General features: G+C 36.3%; 1 pseudogene; it reads left to right on the plus strand.

Annotated features, from left to right (window-relative positions):
* The first annotated feature begins 2,086 nt into the window (after nucleotides 1-2,086).
* LOC134478446 (prolactin-like) overlaps nucleotides 2,087-22,710 on the plus strand; it is a 107,275-nt pseudogene continuing 86,651 nt past the window's right edge.

Below are 22,710 nucleotides of genomic sequence, written 5' to 3' on the forward strand. Positions count from 1 at the left end.
GTTCTTTTGTTGCTTTAGATGCATGGATATAAAATTTACATATGTGAGTCTGACCATAAATTTAATTCACTGTACTTAGCATCATATAAAAAATTCCCAAGTGGTGAATGAATGTTTTGAACAATTTCCAGAGTAACATATGTCACAGAATGTTACTTGATTAAGAGTTAATTACATTTCAACCTCTGTCCTTAAAAATGAAGAAACAGTAGGCTACCCTTTCTGCTTACTGCATAATGTCAAGTGTTTGAGTGAATATGTGTGAACTAGCACAACTTTCTGGTTCCAGAAAATGCTGTGTTTTCAGCCCTCTCAAAGATCTCTGTTGTGAATGCAGATAACTTACAATTTAGGCATGGTTGCACATCAATGGGATTTAAATAACTCATTTGTTAAATTAGTCAAATTATTTACTTGTCACATCTACCTTGTTCAAATTCATCGCAGTTCAAGTTGCAGCAGTCAATCGTGCTGCACTATATAAAATAGATGAATAATTTCTGTATCTTTATATTCACTTCCTCCATGACTGTTTCTTAATCTATAAATGGTAATAACAATGTAAATTTAAATACATGCTAAATTATACAGAATATATATATATATATATATATATATATATATATATATATATAAAATGAAGCACCACTCACATATGTCATACAAAGAAGATAAATAGAGCATGTATATCAAGGAAAATGAGAGGAATCTTATCAATGTATGTGTGGAGCCTGAAAATGCTTTTACAGTACTTATTTTGTAACTTGTGATCTTTGCACAAACTACTTTTTGATTAACTAAAAGAGATTAGTAGTATAATTAGTTATCTTGTGTGTATATCTTTTTATATGATTTTTTACCTTCTTTCTTTTGTCTTTCCCCAAATTCCAGTTATTATTTCTTTTTGAGTAATTTCACTGTTTCACTTTCCCAATATCTATTGTATATTTTGCACCATATTTAGATTTTTACACTAGGTAAACATCATGATATTTACATATGTGAGTCTGATTTATTTCACTATGAGTATGGTCTCAAATGGCTTAGCCATTTACTTTAAAAAGTCTCATCTATCTTTCATTGTAGTTGAATGATACCACATTGCATAAAAATATCACGTCATTTTTTTATCTCATTCAATGATTTATGATATTTGGGTTCTTTAAAAGTTTTAACTATTTTAAATTTCACATATATCAGTGTGGTGTCATAGTTTCAATTCTGGGAGGATAATCAGAAGTGAAATAGCTGGGTCAAAATGAATATCTAATTCTGTTTTTTTTTTTTTTTTTTTTTTGAGAAATCTCTGCACTGATTTCTCCAGTGGTTGCACAGTCTAAACAAGCACCAAGTATGGAGAAATGTTTGTTTTCCTCCACAGTTCTATCAACATTTTTTATTGGGTGATTTGTTGATGATAGCCATTATTTCTGGAGTGAGATGTTATTTTAACTTGCATTTCTCAAATGACCAGTGATGTTGAACATTTCTTCATATATTTATTTGTCATTGTATTTCTTTATCTGGGAAATGCACATTCATCTAGTTGTCCAGTTTTGATTGGGGTCTTTGACTTTGGGTGTCCTTATTTATTTTATTTTCAAATTATATATATATATATATATATATATATATATATATATATATAGTGGATATAAGTCTTTTGTCTGAGGACAATTAACTAAATTTGTTTTCCATTCTGTAAGTTTTGCTTTCACAAAACTTTTTCACTTCGTTTGAAGTGCAAAATATTTTTAACAACATGAGTTCCTTGTTGATTTTTAATTGCTAATTTATATTTAATAAAGCTAACATTCTGAATTTAAATACATTATGACACTGAGAGATAAAAAGATCATGCAATAGATTTCAATTATTCAAGACTCTCTTACCAGAAACAATCTGAAGATTACTCTTACATCATTTTTATCATTTTCATGTAATGTAATTAATCAAAACCCATTCCTTATTCACATATCTAATGGAAAAATCAATGAGAAATAAAATGTCTATGTTTGAAAGCATGAGATCATCTCCCTGAGGGACACAGAAGACTGTGAATGGTGAGGAGAATGTCTGATTAAATATGTCTGTGAATGCTTCTAGGGTCCAGAACCAACATCTGAACTTGGACCAGGGACAGCCAGGCCTACTCCGCTGAAGTGTGCTTCCTGTCCTGATCAGCACCATTAATGCCGAGGCCAAAGGTACGTGCAGCAAATAATCAGTGCTGGCCTCACCACCATTGTGTGTGGGCTATTGTGAAAGTGTTGCTAATGGCAAGGGTTTGCAGGTTTATATGTCTAAGAACCATATCAATATTGTCTTGGAAAACATGTACACAGTCCAAAGGAGAACATTTCTGAGGTTCTCTAGTGGTAGAATCCTGCTAGCTTTAGACATTTGGCTATTTTTGGAGACTTTTTGCATTAATTCAGGAGCAGGTGGAACAGTGAGGGGGCTTCTAATATCTATGAAGTAGAGGACAGGGGAGTGCTAGGCAATCTACAATACAGAATGGATCCCACAACAAGAAATTATCTAGCTCAAAAGACAGCAATGGTGAGATTGGGGAACTCTGGACTACAATAAGTCCACAAGTCATTGAGTCCAATCCTCACTACACCAAAAGGCAGAAGCTAAAGTTTCTGGTTCTCATGTTTCTTATCTGAATTGTGTGACTTTAGTCAACCTAATGAAACTTTTTCTAAAGCCATAATCAGACCATGATGGCAGTGGTATATCTTACCTAGATTTGTCAGTTTGCACAGTGTTCTTTCAAAAGGAAAGAACAGAACAGTGTTAAGTAATTTCCTTTACTGAGTAAGTGACATTTGTGAGAAAAATAATTTAAAATTAATCATAAAATACTTTTGATATGAAGAAGAAATTTACTAGTCTGCTTATTGCAGGCTGTAAAAAAAACTGATGACAAATTTGGGTGCCACTTGAGAGGTACATCTATTCAGTGATGAACTTCTTACAGTTCTATCTCAGTTTCTCTATCTCCAAAGCACTTTCTGTTACAAATTTACATTAAATATTGCATTTGCCTTCATTATATTAGTATACCAAGTATAACATATTTACATTTTGAATCATTGCAATTAAGTGATACTCTGTACAAAAACAATAGTATGGAAAACTAAAACTATGTCTTATGAATGATTGCATGTTGTTCTAATTTTACAAATCAATTGTTCTTCAGCTCAGTCCTAAAACAAATATATTTGTATTTCTTTCTTTGTTTCTTTATGAATATACTTTATGAATTATTCACAAAAAATTCTATAATACTTGCCTAGATTTATCATATAGAATTCCATCTTCATTTATCAAAGTTTATGTAGCATTCAGTCTCCTGGTGACAAAATTTTAAAATAAGAATTCTCTTGAAATAGCATTCCTGAAGTTTTAAATTTTGTAGCTGCCTGTTGTTCCTTTCCCTTTGGGGGTAAAAATTATTGATATGCTAGTGTTATACATCTTTCCATCTACTGAAAAAATAAATGGACAGACGCACCCTTGATATCTGTGAATAATTTTGATGTGACAGTTATATAAAGCATATGAAGCAGATACAATTAAACTTCAAAGGGCCCCTGTCACTCAAGGCCCTAGAACAGAGAAGTTTATCAGAAGATATGGTAAGAAGCTCTTCACTCACCCCACCCCCAATCCCTGAAATGGCCTCTGAGCCACAAGAGCAGGCTGGGGTCACACAGGTGTGCATGCTGTGACAAGATGAAACAAGAAATACATCACAGGTGTGCTGCCTCCCCTCCCCACTACTGACAGAACTTGGGAAACTCATTCAAGTTAACTAGATCTTATGGTATGTGGATTCCATTTGATACTAAGTATGAAGGCTCAGTGTCTTCAAAGGGTTTATGAAGCTGATATATAGAAAAACATGCAAAAGTCTGGTAAAATATGAGGCAAGTGCTTGGGATTATCATACTGAATTAGCAGTTACAGGTCCATGGTATCATTCTGTTACAGAATTCTATTTGCACTCAGCACTCTCAAGCATGTACATTTTCTTTAACACATGAAGATAAAACAGATATTTTGTGGCATACATTTCAGCCCAGTGTCCCAAAGCAGATATGAGAGAGTGAGTTCAAGTATTACAGAACCCTTCAATGCCTGACAGCTGACATCTACACATTCCCATGGATTAAAATTATTTTAAAGAGTGATTTACCTCAGCAGCTGAAGCATTAGATGGAAAGTGCATGGTTTTTAGTTCAATCTCTGGAACAAATCAATACAAAATAAAATAGAATAAAATAAAATAATTTTAAGAAATGGCTTAGCATTGTTTATCAGAATTAACCTAAATTCCCAGAATTTGCAAAGCAGGGACACATCTGGGGGAAATATAAAAAGTAGGAAATGCTTCACTTTTCAAACTAGATCTCTGTTCAATTGTCCACGTAAATGTCACGGTGTAAGGTGCCCCTTAGATTCTTCCCCATCCAGGAGAACAGAATCAGGACAGGGGTCAGGAGAGACAAGGCTTCTCAAATGAGATCTGCTTGGAAAACCTGTAAAATTGATAATCGAGAGTGGTGATTATCTCAGTTTAACGAGGGTCACGTTTAATGCTCCTGCTGATGTCAAGCCTGCTCCCATGGAAGAATGCAGCTGCCCAGTCTAAATGTATTGACAGAACCATCCGCCGCACTACCCTGCCACATCTGGTTCAGCACACTGTCACTTTGTCTATTTCCAAGTCCTCACTTCAAAACTGTACCAGGAATTTGTAAGTACCACTCTTTTCACCTCTTCTCAAATGGAACTGTACCAAAAATTCTGGATAAAGAGTACAATTTGAAAATGAAAACTTTATCACTCAAATTTAAAGCAATATTGATTGATGTGTTGAAAGAATACAGATAAAATACAAAATAATGAGGATGGAAATTTCATGATATCTATGATTTTCAAAAAATTTGTAGATTTTAAAAAATCCTTAACTTCACTTGGTTTTTTAAAATGCATATTCCTGAGCCTATTTGGGACTTTTGCACTGTCTGGGTGCAGAGTAAGTGCTGGGTGGACCTGGGGCACCTGCATCTGCCTCCCCATTCCAGCTGCAGGCGGGTGCACACTATCCCCAGAGCCCAGCATATTTGGGACTCTTGCACTGTCTGGGCGCAGAGAAAAGGCTGGGCGGATCTGGGGCACCTGCATCTGTCTCCCTGTGTGTCTAGAGGATTGTGGATTTCTCAGCAAGCAGGCGAGCATCATCAGTTCCAGAGGCCCCGCAGCCTGCGGTAAGTGCCCCGTGCACTCTGCTCCATGTCCAGACTGTTTGGGACCCTCCAGGCTTCTGGGTGCAGTGAAGTGGCTAAGTGGGTCGGAGGTGCATACATCCACCTCCCCATTCCGGCTGCGCTTGGAGAACTATGGAGTTTCCAGCAAGCAGGTGGGTGCACACAGTTCCCGGAGCCCAGCCTATTTGGGACTCTTGCAATGTCTGGGTGCAGAGTAAGGGCTGGGCGGATCTGGGGCACCTGCATCTGCCTCCCTGTGTGTCTAGAGGATTGTGGATTTCTCAGCAAGCATGTGAGCATCACCAGTTCCAGAGGCCCAGTGGCCTGCAGTAAGTACCCAGTGCACTCTGCCCCAAGCCCAGACTGTTTGGGACCCTCCAGGCTTCCGGGTGCAGTAAAGAGGCTACGTGGGTCTGAGGCGCCTACATCGGCCTCCCCATTCCAGCTGCGCTTGGAGAACTGCAGAGTTTTGAGCAAGCGGGGGGGGGGGGGCGCACAGTGTCCTTGGAGCCCAGCTTATCTGGAACTATGGAGTTTTAAACAGGTAGAAGACAGCCACTGGTTCCAGAGACCCAGAAGCCTGGGGGAACTGGGTGCCAGAGTCCCAGGAGGTGCAAACATAAAAGTGGATTTCCAACAGACTCTGAGGAAGCTTTGGAATAACACTTGAAACACAGAAATATAGGAAAATGACAAAATGAAAGACCAAATTACAACCTCAAACCTCCAGCCCAACTCAAGAAATCCTAGAAGCAATGTATATAGAAGAAAATATATGCCATACACCTCAAATATAATAGCTACTGAAATAAACAAGGAAATCCAGGAAGCTTTAAAGGAATTCAAACTCGAAATAATCTCCCAGGTAAAAGAAGAAATGATAAAAGAAATGAAAGAGATTCTGAATATATCTAAAGAAAGCACAATTAAAAAAGTAGAGGAACTAAACAAAAAAGATAGAATCGCTAGATGAGCAATATAAGAAACAAACAGAATACATAAAGCAGATGCACAGAGATATACAGGAAATAAAATACTCCACTGAAGGCTGTAAAAACCGCCTCAATGAAAGTGAAGATACAATTTCAGGCCTTGAAGACAGGATTGCAGCTAGTGAACAGGAAAGGAAAGATCTTTTAAAAATAACAAGGAATCAGTAAATAACGATTCAACAACTGCAAGATGATGCTGTGAAAAACAACATAAGATTGATAGGGATTAATGAAAAAGAAGGGGACAACATAAAGGATGTCAAGAGGATATTTAGAGAAGCAAAACCTGAAAATTTCCCAAGCATGAGATCAGAAACTGACATCAGGTTCAGTGAAGCCTATAGAACTCCAAATAGTCATAACCAAAATAAAACTATACCCAGATATATAATAATCACCATCCCAGAAATCCAACACAAAAATAGATTATTAAAAGGTGTCAGGGAGAAAAGACAGATCACTTAGAAAGGAAAACCTATCAGAATCACAGCAGACTTCTCAGCACAAACAATAAAGTCAAGAAGAGCATGGAGTGAAGTATTCCAGATTCTAAAGAAAAATGATTTCCAATCTAGACTGATGTAACCTGAAAAACTATCATTCAAATTCAGTGGTGATATATGATAATCCCATGACAAAGATCAGCTGAAGAACTTCATGAACACCAAGGCAACCCTGCAAATAATATTGAGAGACAGTTTAGACACACAAAGGAAAAAACCACTAAGCAAAGCACATAATTAAACAGAACAGAAAGATAAATATGCAACAGCAGAGTGATAACATGTCAACAATAAACCAGCATATAACAGATATAACCATTAATGTAAATGGTTGCAATGCACCATCAAAAGAAACAGACTAGTAGAATGGATCAAGAAACAAAATCCAACCATATGCTGTTTTTAGGAAACCCATCTAACCCAGGAGAATACTCACAGACTGAAAGTCAAAGGATTGAAAACTATACTTCACACAACAGGAATCCAAAAAAGGCAGGAGTAGCCATTCTGTTTGCAGACAACGTGAACTTTAAACCAACAATAATCATAAAGGACAAAGAAGATCACTACATACTCGTTAGGGGAAAACTCCAAGAGGAAGAGATAACTATCTTAAATATATATACACCAAACTCCAGAGCACCCAGTTATATAAAATAACTATTAACAGAACTGAAAATTCAAATTATCAGTAACAAAATTGTAACAGGAGACCATAACATGCCATTGACACCAAGGGACAGATCAACCAGACAGAAAATGAGCAAAGAAATAGCAGAATTCAATCACACCTGTAAACAAATGGATCTGATACACATATACAAAATGTTCCACCCAACAACATCTGAATACACATTCTTCTCAGCAGTACATGGGTCATTCTCTGAAATAGAGCATATGTTAGCTCACAGAAAATATTTAAACAAATGCAAAAGATTTGAAATCATCCCTTGCATGTTATCAGATCATAGCGCTTTGAAACTAGAAATTAATGATAAAGATACTGCAAAAATCCCACAAACACTTGGAAACTGAATAACACACTATTGAGTATCAGTGGGTCACAAAGGCAATTGAAAAAGAAATTAATACATACAAGAAAATGAGAATACAGATACAACTTACCGGAATCTGTGGGATGCAAAGAAAGCCATCCTCAGAGGAAATTTTATTGCATTGAGTTCCCACATCAGGAAAACAGAAGCAATACAAATAAATAACCTGATGCTACACCTCAAAGAGCTAGAAAAAGAAGAGCAAGTCAAGCCCAAAGCCAAAAGAAGGGAGGATATTATAAAAATCAGAGCAGTAGAGACTAAGAAAACAATCCAAAGAATCAACGAATCAAAGAGTTGGTTCTTTGAAAGAATAAATAAAATTGATAAGCCCCTAGCCAAACATTTAAAAAAGGGAAGAAAAAGCTAAAATTCATGAAATAAGAAATGAAAATGGTGATATCACTACAGACTACAGAAATACAGAAGATCATCAACACCTTTTTCAAAAAACTCTACTCTCAAAGGTTTGATAACACAGAAGAAATAGACAGATTCCTAGAAATATATGAAGTACCAAAGCTAGATCAAGAGGATGTAAAACTTCTAAATAACCTTATATCTATTAATGAAATTGAAAATGTAATTAAGTCCTTACCTACAAAGAAGAGTCCAGGCCCTGATTGATTCACTGCAGAATTCTACAAGAAATACAAAGAAGACCTAATGCTGACACCCCTCAAACTATTCAATGAAATTGAAAGGGAAGCAATCCTTCCTAAGTCACTCCTGGAAGCAAATATTACTCTCATACCAAAACCTGAGAAAGACCCAACTGAAAGAGAACTATATACCAATCTACCTAATGAACACAGATGAAAAATTCTCAATAAAATATTGGAAAATAGGATGCAGCAAATCATCAAGAAGATTATACAGCATGACCAAGTGGGATTCATCCCAGGAATGCAGGGATGGTTCAACATATGTAAATCAATAAATGTAATCCACCATATCAAAAAGCCAAAAGTAAGAATCACATGATCATTTCTATAGATGCAGAAAAAGCCTTCGATAATGTCCAACATTCATTCATGATAAGAATTTACAGAAAATTGAAATAGATGGTCTTTACCTCAATATAATAAAGGCCATTTATGACAAACCTGCCAGCATTATACTAAATGGCCAAAAATTGAAAGCCTTTACTTTAAAATCAGGCACAATACAAGAATGTCCTTTACCACCACTCCTATCTAAAATAGTACTGGAAGTACTAGCCAGACCAATTAGACAAGAGAGAGAAATAAAAGGGGTAAAGATAGGAAAAGAAGTCAAATTATTATTGTTTGCAGATGACATGATACTCTACATAGAAGTCTAACTAAATTCCATTGAAAGACTCTTAGATATAATAAATACATTCAGTAATGTAACTGGGTATAAAATCAATACTCAGAAATCAATAGCATTCATATACACTAACAACAAAATCACAGAGAGGGAAATAAGAGAAACCACACTCATCACACTAGTAAGCAAAAAATGAAATATTTAGGAATTATTCTTATGAAAGAAGTGAAAGACTTATTCAGGGAAAATTATAATACACTGAAAAAAGAAAGTGAAAATGATCTCAGAAAATGGAAAGACATCTCTTTCTCATGGATAGGAAGAACAAACATTGTGAAAATGGCCATATTCCCAAAACTGTTACACAGATTCAGTGCAATCTCCCCCCCCCCAAAAAAAAACAACATCAACATACCTTATAAATCTAGAGAAATCACTCCTAAAATTCATCTGGAACCAGAAGACAACTAGAACAGCAATGGCAATTCTAAGCAGCAAAGGCAAGTCAGGAGGCATCACAATCCCTGAATTGAAGTTATACTACAAAGCAACAGTAGTAAAATCATCATGGTACTAGAATCAAAACAGAGCCTAAGGTCATTGCAATAGATTAGAAGATACAACCACAACTACAAACACACTCAATCACCTTATCTCTGATAAAGGAGTCAAGCAGGTTCCCTGGAAGAACAATAGTCTCCTTAATAAATGGTGTTGGAAAAACTGGCTCTCCATTTGCCAAAAACTAAACTAGACCCATGCCTATCACCATGTACTAAATTAAAATCTAAATGGATCAAAGATCTGAATATTAAAACAGAAACACTAAATCTATTGGAAGACAAATTGGGTAGAAACCTTGAAGACATAGGGGTAGGTAGAGAATTCTTCATGAACAGGACTCAAACCGCATGGGAAATTCTTTCCAGAATCAATAACTGGGACCACCTCTTATTAAAAAGTTTCTGCATGTCAAAAGAAATCTCCAGCATAGCAAAAAGAAAACCCACAGACAGAAAATATCTTAGTGAACTCTCCTTCAGACAAGGGACTTTTATCTAAAACATATAAAGAATTAAAAAAAAACTCAGACCCCCAAAATTCAAAGATCCAATCCAAAAATGGGCATCTGAGATGAATACGTACTTCTCAGATCAAGAAATACAAATGGCAAATAAATACATGAAAAAATGTTCATCATCACTGGTCATTAGAGAAATGCAAATTAAAACCACACTGAGATTCCATCTCAACTCCTGAAAGAATGGCCAGGATCAAGAAAACCAACAACAACAAATGCTGGAGAGGATGAGGGGAAAAAGGAACTCTCCTACACTTTTGGTAGGAGTATAGAGTGGTACACCCTTTGTGGAGGTCAGTCTGGAGATTTCTCAAAATCTGGGACTGGAAGCCCCATTTGTTCCAGCTATTCAACTCCTATGCATATTCCCAGAAGAACTGAAAGCATCATACCACAGTGATATATGTGCACCTACAATGATAGCAGCACTGTTTTTAATCACCCGATCTTGGAAACAACCCAAGTGTCCATCAACTGAGGAATGGATTAAAAAGGTGTGGTATTTCTATACATTTGAGTATTACTCAGCTATAAAGAAGGATCACATTGAGATATTTATCAATAAATGGGCGCAGCTTGAGACCATACTCATAAGTGAAATAAATCAATCTCTCATGTGTGAATACCACATAGTTTCCCTAATGTACGTAATGATTCAAAAATATATGTGGTAATCATGATTCCCCATTATGTGGCCTTGAACGCTTATAAAGTTTTCACTTATTAATTGGAATGGTTTTATTCTGGGCTGCTTGATATTATTGCCTGTGATGAAATGAACAGCTATTTTGAAAAAAATAAGTCATCATAATAGCTAGTGCTGTTTTACTATCATCTTGTTTTGAAGTCCCACCAAACTATGGATCTTCTGTCTCTATTGGTTTTATCATGATGTATCTTGCTGGATTTTATTATATGTGATAGTATAAACAAAAATTGTTATAGGCAAAGAGATAATATGGAAACCATTGTTCATTTTCTGTTGGCTGGTTCTGAATACCCTATAATGCTTTCATCCACATGAATGGTTTTACACTGACTTGATACGCTTGAAGCTATAGTATATGGAGTTATATGCAAATATTTCAAAGAAAAAGACACTATGGTAACTACTATTAAGTCGTGTTATTTCACCTAGTGGTGAAGCACTAGGTTGCTGAAACTGTCAAGCTTTGACCTGTATTGTTATCTTCTTATGTCCTCTTTTACCTCAATCTCTCCCTTATTCATTAAAAATTGTTTAGTTATTTTTTATGATTTTTTAAGTAAGGGGAAAAATAAAAAATAGCAGGATATATTATAGTAATTTTTGATTTCCTATTAACTTGATTTGAATTCCTGTAATACTCCCACTGTCTTGTTTTGACTGATTAGACTCTGTTCCATTCCATATGGTAGTATCACTTTTGAGCATTATAGGCAACTACTTTGAATGCAATAAGATTCATTATGATGCCCATTCTGGTTTGACTATTATCTTCTTTGGAAGTCCTGTAATGTTTACAAGGTTTGGGTTTTATTGTTCTCTACTGTTTTGTTGAACTTTATAATACCTAATGAGATAGACAATTCTTTTTAAGGAAGCAAGAGGCATTATAGTATCCATTGTTGATAACCTTGTACTCTGTTTTTACATCATGTGCTATGTCTATCCTTGGTTTTGACTGACAACTTTGTTTTGCTATATTTGACTTTATTCTCTTCCAAAAAAATGTAATAAGAACTAAGGAGTAATAAAACCCAAAATGTGTAAGTTTTGTTGTAAAAAAGAATGGAGAAAAAGTGCTCTAAAGGATACAACTGCAAGTGTGTTTAGGGGTGTTAAATAGATGATCATATTAATGTTTTTGGTTGGATAATTGAACACAACTCTTTGCAGTCTCACTGTTTGAATGTCCACTTTGTATGCTTTGATACTGTAACTTGAGCAACTATCTCTAAGATGATAATTGTAATCTATTAACTGATGGTTTCTTACTTTTTTTTTGTAGTTCTGTGTTACTTGTATCCTTACAATGCTTTGTTTTGTTTTGCTTTTTCTCTTTTTCCTTTTAAATAAAATAAAAATATAAAATGCATATTCCTGACATTAGCCAGTGGTAGTTAGGTCTGAGGATGCATGATGGTTTCTTTCTCTAGGCTACGAGGACAGTCCATGTGAATTCCTCCTTGAGTGCACCACGTTATCCAAAATATGGGAACAGCTCAGAGGAGAATTAGGAAGATCAGACAGAATTGAACTAAAATGATTTCTTGTCAGATGGAAAGAAATCTAAATTTTCTGAGCCACAAAACATGTGGAAAAAGTGAGCCAAGATTTCCACTGTAGGATAACAGAAGGTTTTGTTTAGCAATGAGCCTGGTTCTTGTTTCCAGGTAAAGGAAGTTTTAGCAGTGTGCATTCTCCCTACAAGGTCACCGTTGCAGTGGATGGAAGGTTAGACTAAGGACACCAATGGATTTCGCAGAGAACTGGCCCATGTTTGTGATATCTCAACATCACACAGTCTGTTATGAATTCATGTCTTCTCTTCTGGAATTTTTTACTTGCCCTGACTAATACTCAAAAATCTTCCTAAAATTTTCTCTTAACTGTCACAACACTTGCTTATTAATAGCCCCTGCAATCTAGTGTTTAATCTCAATCTGTTCCTTAGAATTTCTTTAAGTATTTTATCTATTTTTTGATTTAAGATTTTCACAATAAAAACTTAAATTGTAAATTGATGATAAATTGGTAAGTGGGATGTATGTAGAATAACATATAACTGAAAGAAAAGTATGGTTTTTACATCTGTTTAAGGAAAGTATATCAGTTTTGGCAGTAGAAAAACAAGATTTCAAATAGATAAAAATACACACGTATGCATTATGATCATTGGTGAAATGCTAGAGGTGTTTCTTAACACAGGTACCTACGCAGTTTTGCTGTTTTTTCTTGTCTGTGTTTTCTTTCAGTTTTGCTGTTGCACATTTTAATTCATATGAAGGCTGAGAAAATAAAAGTATAGCAAAGTAAGAGGGTGGGAGGCCAGTAAGTTAGTTTGGGAAACAGTTAAATTTTGGAACAAATGGGAAAACTAGATTAAAACAGTAATTTCCTAACTGTATTTTCAGACTTTTTGGAGCTTTCTCCTGGAATCAATTACACATGCATTAGATATAATCATATAAAGGGGATAGATGCAAAATTTTACTCCCAAACCCCATGCATTAAATTATCATTGGTTCCAGATAACCCTGTACTCCGTGGACCAAGACTTCTATTTCAAGAATATGTAAAGTTGTCATACAGCCTCCATCACAACCACTCTTGAAAAGGAGCAGATCCTGAAAATGACGGTGAGTCCTGCCCAGCACCACCAGCACCTAGAAGCTTGTGTCAGGCTTTGCATGCTGTAGGCTCTAAGATGCACTGTGTTCTGTGGTGACAGGAGTGACATTGCAGAGCAGAGCAACAGGATAGGAAGCAGTAAGAACAATCACACTGTACCTAGAAACTCCAGTGAAAACGAAATGCTGAATAAAAATCTGTAAGCTGGAAATGCAGATGTTCTTATTTTAACTAACACTCCACACCTAGGATTTTATTGAGATGTGCTTACCCAGTGCAGGTTAACGTGGCTCCTGTATGGGTGGCAGTCCAGTCTTAACACTGCACCTTCTCTATGGCACTGGAATCTCTCCTCTTCTGCTTCTGTTTCTGCTCCTGCAGTGCCCATTTTTTCAGTACGCACTTTCTCTTACCCTGACCCTGATTCTACTGAAAGTCAACCCATTGTGACTGTTCCCTTTGATATCATGACACCATGCTCAGAGTTTGAATTTGGCCTATACTCTGATGATAACAAAGAAAACTTATCAAACCCCAATAATTTATCCATGATCTATCCTTGCCTGTTATAATCCTCCTTTACTGATTTTCTGCCATAGGCACAATGTTAATCGGATTTTAATGTCATGGAATTCTAGAAGTAACATTGAGAAATTGTTATCTATTTTAAATACTCTCAAAAAGTATTTCTTAGAATCATTTAGTTACATGTGATTGTTTGTTTGTTTTATCGTATTAATGTTTAGTTCAATAGATTAACAAAATTTTCAAGAACATCTATGACTGGGCCCAGGATTTAGCTCAATGACATAAGTGCCTGCCTGGCCAGTGCAAGGTCCTGAGTTCAATCCCTGGTACAAAACAAAACAAAACAAAACAAAACAAACAAAACAAAACAAAACAAACAAAACAAAACAACACATCTATGTCATACAGAAAATATTTACGCACACACAGGACCATCCAATCAGTTTTTAAGTCAGCCTCTGAGCAAAGGGGACTTTTAACTAACCTGTCTGTGTCTCACTCCTGTTGTGGCATGCTACAACCTGTTTCAGGAGAAGGACATGACCATCCTGGTGATCCTCATGATGCACTTCTCAGATAACCCCTTGAGTCACCTTATAACCCAATCAGTTCATCTCCCAAAGATTCCCCAGAGGTTCATGAATAAAGCTGAGTTGATCCATAAAAATTGCACTATCTTTAAGGCCTGGGAGATCATGACCAGGCACGTGGGTAGCTCAAGATGGTTTCTTGGTTTTAAGATTTCATAGTCTCCTCTGCATTGGGAAGTAGAGTGACATCCCTTGCTTTGCAGGAATAACATTTAGCCAGAATGTTGTGCCTTCCATTCTACTACTCCACAGTGCCAGAGGCATAGGACGCAGTTCAGATCTCAATGTAAAGGGGTCTCTGGACCTTTGCTGATGAAGGCTGCTGCTCCTGCACAGAACAGGAAGCCCCTTGGACTCTCCCTTCATGGGTGGTGGTTACATACCTCCCCTAAGAAGAAATTCACACAGGAGCGCCTGCAAGAAGTGTATCTCTCAAAGTATTTTAGAAATACCATGCTTAAGTTTTGGACAGATTCCACTTCCTGTAGCCTTATCAGTTGTTTATAATCAAGAAAGAGAAGGAAAAAACTCACAACCTGATTTCTTGCTCCACCAGCCTATGCTACACAGAGGAGACTAATTTTTCCGTAGCACCTATGCCTTGAATCACTAGATTATACAGCACTATATACATTATAGAACTAGAACATTATACCTCATTGTTTGGTATTTTCAAGATAAAACTTGCTCCATTTCATTTAATTTCCCCAAACAATTTATCATACCTTCACTAAATCACTCTTTTTAATGTGCTTGTCTACTGTACTAGCACAATTTAAACAAAAGTATAATATACAGCTTTCTGAGTTTCTCAGAAATAATTTGTCATCAAAATAATGATTCAGCACTACAGAGATAATAACATAAACAATGATAGATTTCACTTTTAGGTACTAGGTACTTATTAAATTGTGCTACTTTGTTATTGTCATTGAAGAAGTTTATCTCCAACTCATGGAAACATTGCACTTCAAAGAATATATTAACAGAGAAACATAGAACATTAACCCTTAATTTTCAAAATTTTCCTCCTTATTAAGAAACAAATGCTAGAGCTCATTAATTTGTTGTGTATTGGTCAATTCTTTTTCTAATTTTCCTACCACTTGTTCATTTGTTACTGTTCATACCACATTATATTTTCAATCTGTAGTAAATTTTGTTTTAAGGATAAAACACTAAAAATAACTTAAAACATATAGTGAGAAATTAATACCTCCCCATGCACTTTAAATTTCAATAAAAGTCCAGCAGATCAAGGTGTAAACTCAACCCATTTTGTGACCTTCATTTCTGGAATCACCTGACATCTTCACGGTGTCATGATGGTTTCTGGCATCTGGAATTATGCAGGAGACTTTTGAGCTCACAGAGCCCCACTGTCTTCTCTTGTACTGTGCAGCACTGTGTGAGGCACCATCACATGCTACCCATGGCTTGATGCACATCACAGTGCTTGCTCTTAGTGCCCACCTTCTTATTGGTACTACTACCATAAGCTGCAATCCCAGGGAGCAGTAATGAAGTAGCTGCTCCACATGGAGACCACGGAGAAACTAATCCTGGGTGGAGTGAGAAACTCCTGATCCTCAAAGTTAGTCCTGTGCAAGCACCTAGTGCATTTCTCACCACCTATGAGAGTTTTTATTTTACAGGAACCCTATGAAGAATAGATTCAATTCAAAACAATGCAAGATGAATAATGAACTATCAAAAGTGTAAAGGGTTCACCCAGGACAAGATGATGTAAATTTCCCTTAAGTGACCTGCTACAAGCTAGATGCTCCACTCTCCCTGATGACATCCATATCTATCTCCTACTAGCGACTTTCTGGATGTCAACTTCTTTACTCCTACAAGAGCTCACTTCACCTATGATCATAGGTCTGACAGAAAAATAACAGATGGGCTTTGCTTCTAGATATTATCTACTACCTTATTAGTAGATTTATGATCCCCTTGTGAGACACAGAAAAACTAGGATATTGGAAAAAATTTTACATTTCCATCTTTTCCTCTAATCTTAATTGAATAATTGATTGGAACAAATATAAAATTAGTATTAATATGAGTAGTACATTGCTTCTCTCTTTGGTGACTATGTTGGCCTTCAAGTCACCAACTATGTGGACTATGCTGTCTTGACTGAACTCCCACCCCTGTAGTCATCTGAGGGAAAAATTTTCATTGATACTTTCCACCACTTGTGTCACTGCTACTCAGGGATATGTATAAAGTGGACTGTTTCCTAAATGTCCTAAAAATCCAAATATCCCATGAGAGGCACAACTAATCCCACAGTCCTTTTTTGGTATTTTGAGTTGGATCTTAATTACCCATGCCTTCGACAGACTCTTTTAATTTAACATAATTTCATTTATTTATTTGTGTAATATTATGAAGTATCTCTTCTCAAAAAGTAAAAACTAAATATTTTGCATTGTTAAAATATTGGAAGTCAGTGTCTAAAAGCTTTCCTTCATTAAAATGAAATCTCCCCCAAATACACCACTAGAAGTCAGAATTTTATATTGATTGACACTGCTTCTGGTGAAAATTATGTGTCAGTCCTCCCAACCTTGAACCCTGGAAATCAAGCAGAGAAGAGGCCGAATTTGTGCCCACCCTCTCAACCCTCAGACCTTGAACCTACCTACACCTAGGAGGGCAGATTGCTTCCATGCCTGCCCTCCCAACCTTAAGGCCCCAGACTTTCACCTCAGAAGGCAGCTCACTAACATGCCTGCCGTCCCCAGCATTGGACCCCAGACTTGCACATTGGAAAGAAGGCTATTCTGTCCTTCTCTCCTCCCCTAGAGTATCCATCTACCTCTTGTACCTGGTATTACTGTTGATCTTCAGCCACCCATTCCCTCAAAGAAACTTTGACTTCAGTTGATTGACCTTGCTGGGTAGATGGGAGACTCAGTAACTCCTCAACCAAATCAATGACATAAGCAAAATTACATCAGTGTGTAGTTTTCCTTATAATAGAAGCTAAACAGGAGCAGTAGTGAAGTCCCGTCCACCTGTTGGAGCTTTCAAGATTGGCAAGAGTGTGGATGATTCCTTCTTCCATACAGAGAACAACAAGGTTGTTGAAGAGTGTTTCAGTAAGCCCTCCCACAATCTGGAGAAAATTCAAAGGGCCTATGAGACACCCAGTAAAAACTGTAGGGTCCTGGCTGAGAAAAACACTGTATACAGGGAGATCTAGTGGCATAGAACAACCAGAAGACATAATAACAGTGGGAACCAGTGATTGTCTTACATAAATACTCTTAAGCTAGTCAGCCTAAGAAGACTATAGGACTAACCCAATAGGCTCTGCAGGAGGTATTCAGGTATCTGGCCCTCCTATTCATTGTGGTCCAGCAATTGGATAAACATCAAACTCACAGTAGAATCCTAAGATATATACTACAGCCAGTTGATACTAGTGGAATTAAATGACCAAATATTAGTTCAAAATGAGAAAATGACAAAACAAAACAGCAAAATGCAAATCTCAAACATCACTCCATCAGGAGCAAATACAAGAGACACTGAAATAGAAGACTTTAAATGCATGAAATTTTTGAAAAGATAGCAAGAGAAATAAAGAAACAAATCAGCAATATATAGAGCAAATCAAATTAAAAAGAATTTCTCATGTAAAGACAGAAATGACAACCTTAATTAAAGAGGTACTCAGCATAAGTAGAGAAGACAAATAAAAAAGTAAAGGAGCATGAGATGATGGAAATCTTGAAAGAATAATAAAGAAAAGAATTATAATGCATAAAACAAATTTATAGATATATCCAAAGACCAAAAATTCTATTGAAAGCTGCCTAAAACTTTTAAATGAAGCTGTGGATACTAATTCAGACCTTGAGGATAGGATTGTAACTAGCGATCATGAAAGGGTAAAGCTTTTAAAAATAACGAGGCAGCATGAAATGACAATTTAACAGATTGAAGATGATACGAAAAGAAACGATATAAGTCTAATAGGCATCAATAAAGATTCAGGAGTTAACACAAAGGACATTAGTTAAGTATTCAGAGAAGTAATAGCAGAAAATTTCACACACATAGGGATAGAATTGGATGTACAGATAAGTGAGGCATGTAGGACAACAAGCAGTCACAGAAATTTTCCTTCAGTAGGGAGCAGTACTCCTACTTAATCTCCTGTCTGGACCTCATAGTTTTATGCTTTCTCATGTGAGTTAAGCTTAAGCTTAATATTACCTCTCACTTTGTATAATCTCCTTTCTGAGTAGCTCATGTACAGCAAGATTCTGCACATGAGTAATCAACTGTAGATCAGACTTGGAAAGTACTACTCTCTAAAGGCCAATTCACCTTACTCACCTTAATTTCTATTCCCTCAGAATGTAAACTTGTAGCAGATTTTAAATCAAGCTTTCCTAATGTGTATTCCAGAAGTTCATGACCCTCATTTTGAAGATGGTGATTAGGTAACTTGGCAGTCTTACAGGAACCCATACCATTGATAGGTTACATGTAAATTTGAGTATTACTTTGTGGATTGGTGCCCCAGAGGATTCATTTATTGGGAAACATTAAGATTGGCATGAGATATTTTTTAGACTTCCCCGACAATCCAGTACTTTTATTCTCAGACTCATTATCAGTGATAAATCCAGACAATCCAGTACTTTTATTCTCAGACTCATTATCAGTGATAAAGCCAGAAACATACAGCATATGTTATGGAAATTTACACTGCCTTTTCATGCAGGACAACTGCAGACTAGAGGTATCTTCAGCTGGTGAAAGAAGGAAAAATCTCAGTAGTATTACAAGGTCATAGGTATCTTTTAGTAAACATAGGTGTTTATGATGCTCACATACTGCTGATAGGGAAATCAGAATGGCAACAAAATATCTTCTCATGTTCTAATTGTTCTCTAACCCATTGTATCATACATTAACTTCTTTTTTATTTAATAATAATCATGAGCACAATGTCCAGTTTTACTTCCAGTTTATCTAAAAAGCCTTGTTATCATTCACCTGCTTTCCTCTTGGTAGACGCTTTAGTTAAAAGTTTTAACAATCAGATCAAGGAGATATTTGGATTGACTACTGCAGGAATTATTTACTTGGTACTTTTAATAGCCAACACAATTACTGTCTCTGTAATGTTAGTTCACTCAGTAGAAAGTGCTCACTTTGTAGACAAGTGAGCAAGAACTCATGATGAGAGCTAGAAAATTCAGCAAGAAATTGATATCAAGTTGCAAAGCCAAGTTAGTATTCTAAAAACATCTGTCCTGTGGTTGGCAGAGAAAATTAAAAATTTATAGCTACAGCAGTGGTTAAAGTGTTACTCTAATATAACTTGATTTTGTCTCACCCCAATAATCATATAACAAATTCCTACATTCTTGAGGAATAATAAAAAACATGTACAAGGAGCAGCAGTTCATTATAATATTCCTATGGGCATTGATTCTCTCAAGAGACCTGAACTGTCTACGTGACAACAGACAGCTACACTTGATACTCAAATTAAAGCTTGGCTAACTTTTCTTCTGCTATAGAACAATTGAATCAATTTGAATGTTTCAAGATGCATTTTTGCTTTCATATTGTATTTATCATACTCTTTATTATTTTTGGTATTCTTCTCATTCTATCATAGAGTATTCCCAACCGGGAGATGACTAGAGTTCATGCAATCACAAGTGACCTTCCTCCAGGTCCTTCAGAAAGACAAGGAAGGAAGACATATAGAAGCCTGTGTCAACATCTCTCCATGAATGCACGTTTGTCTCTGCATTAGTTAAATGGGGGCTCTATCTCTTGACATGTGCAGAGATGGCTAAACTGTTTCCTTCTCCTGTCAACTGGTTCTAAATAATGTAAATATGGCTACACATTAGGCACTGATGTGTAATCTGTGAAGTCAGCCAACAGTTTTGTTTCCATGCCTCACTTCCCCCTCTAAAATGTTGAGCTCCGTGGAATGGCTTAGCAGCTTAGCTCCAGGAATCTCAACTGGGTTGGGACTCAACATAAAAGGCTACAATTTCTCAGTGCACTTACATTTAAATATCAGAAACTGAAACAACAATTTCCTAAACATTTAAATGTTACTCCAGTTGAGTTATGCAGATTGGTCTTTGTGCATACCTTTCCCTTTGCAAATTGCAGTGGTATTTTCTGGCCTCTACCTAGCCTAGCTCACAAGTTTCATGTAGTTATTGCCATTCTCATCATATATATCCTCAAGCCACTCCTTTCTTCACTCAGGAGTTAATGAATTTTGGGTCAGGCCCTGGATGTGAACCATTGTCCTTTGAATCTTAACCTGGATCACATTTAGGACAACTTAGATTCTTGGATGTATAAATATGTCTTAGTGTGTTTATTCTCATTGTGGCTTGCACTGTAGGTGCTAGATCAGAATTGACTCACTGGGATTCCAATAATGTTTCAGTGGGATTGCATACATAAATATTTCAGGCTGGAAGGAGGAGGCAAAAAAGGATTCCAGGATTTGGATTACAATATATGCAATGAGTATGTTGAGTTCATTAGCAGATATGAACCTGAGAATGAGATGGCATTCTTCCCTTCTGTGTAAACCAATGAGAAATTATCTCTACTAACAATTTCATAGGGCAGAACATTTGAACATTTTTCCCCCATGAGACTGAACTGGACAATATCATATTCCCCAAGATGCCTCACCTCTCAGTGAGTAATCTTGTAGTAAGTTGACTGCATGCATGCACCTCAGTTTGGCTCTGAGTGAATTGAGTTGAGGGATATCTCTGCTTGAAAGTCAGAGGGCATTTTAAAGTTTTTGCATTTCCCATGTGATCCAGACAGTTGATGATGGGCTACATCCCATTCAACATCCTCACAGATCAGATGTTAAAGGAGGGGAAGAGTGAAAGGATAGGGACTGAGATGGATGAAGGAAAGAGAGAATGTAAAGGAGACAAAATGAAAGCTAGATTGTGACAGGTAAGATACTGTTAGGAATCTACACTGATGGAATTCCCAAATGTATTTTAATATTATCCATCAAAGTAAATACCATCCCATGTCCTCCTTATCTTTCTTTTTTTCTTTCTCGTTTCATTCCAAATGTTTTCTTTCTGTTGTTTGCTTTTTGTATTAGAAATATGGACTGTGCTTGCCTGCAGAGGTTCTACTACTCTAGAGACAACCAAAACATTCCACCTCTACACATCAGTATTCAGGAAATTTTTTAAATACTTTCCAAATAAAAAAAATATATAGGAAGATTTTCCAGCAAGTGCAATATCTTCCATCACAGACAGGCTTTTGATAACTGAAGTTTATTTGAAGTTGATGGATTTTTCTTTTTTTAAAGAGAATTAAATCAACCAAAATGAAACAGATAAAGCCAAACAAAACAGTAAAAGTGATGAACACTTCAAAATAGCATAATAGGAAATCAACAATTTTCCCCATAATGCCTGTTATTATCTTCAAAATTGCAACCTATCCTATCAGACATAATAAAACCAATCAAAACAGAATCCTCAAAAAAATAAAATAAAATATAAAAAAACACAACAGTCAGAACAATGTTGTATTTCAAACCAAGATAAAAGGAAGTTCCGCACAGTTTCTCTACTGGACATTGTCATTCTACAAAAAGTGCTCAGACTACCAATTCCCCTCTCATGGGGTGTGGCTAGAATGTGCTACTTCCTAAAAGCCACCAATGCAATGGGAGTATTTCACTTTGAACTGAAACCTCTTATACCTTGAGCCCAAACTCACATATTCTCTTATTTGACTATCTCTAAAAAAAGTGAAGGAAAGCTGACCAACATACTGAGATTCTCTATTTGCGTATTTAGGAAAACTGCAAATTCTTTTCTTTTATGTTCTGAATGTTTGCCTGTTAATAACTGGAGTCAGATCAAGTCCCCATGACTTCCTGATCCTCTGGCTCCTCCTTGATTGGGTAACTGTTACAGAGGGGCAAACATCAAAATGTCATTTGACAAGGAGTTTCATTCATTTCCACTTTTGTCACTCTTTTTATGTTGAGAT

Source organism: Cavia porcellus, unplaced genomic scaffold (assembly GCF_034190915.1).
Source record: "Cavia porcellus strain 051 isolate PalLab524CR breed Dunkin Hartley unplaced genomic scaffold, mCavPor4.1 scaffold_13, whole genome shotgun sequence".
NCBI lineage: Eukaryota > Metazoa > Chordata > Mammalia > Rodentia > Caviidae > Cavia > Cavia porcellus.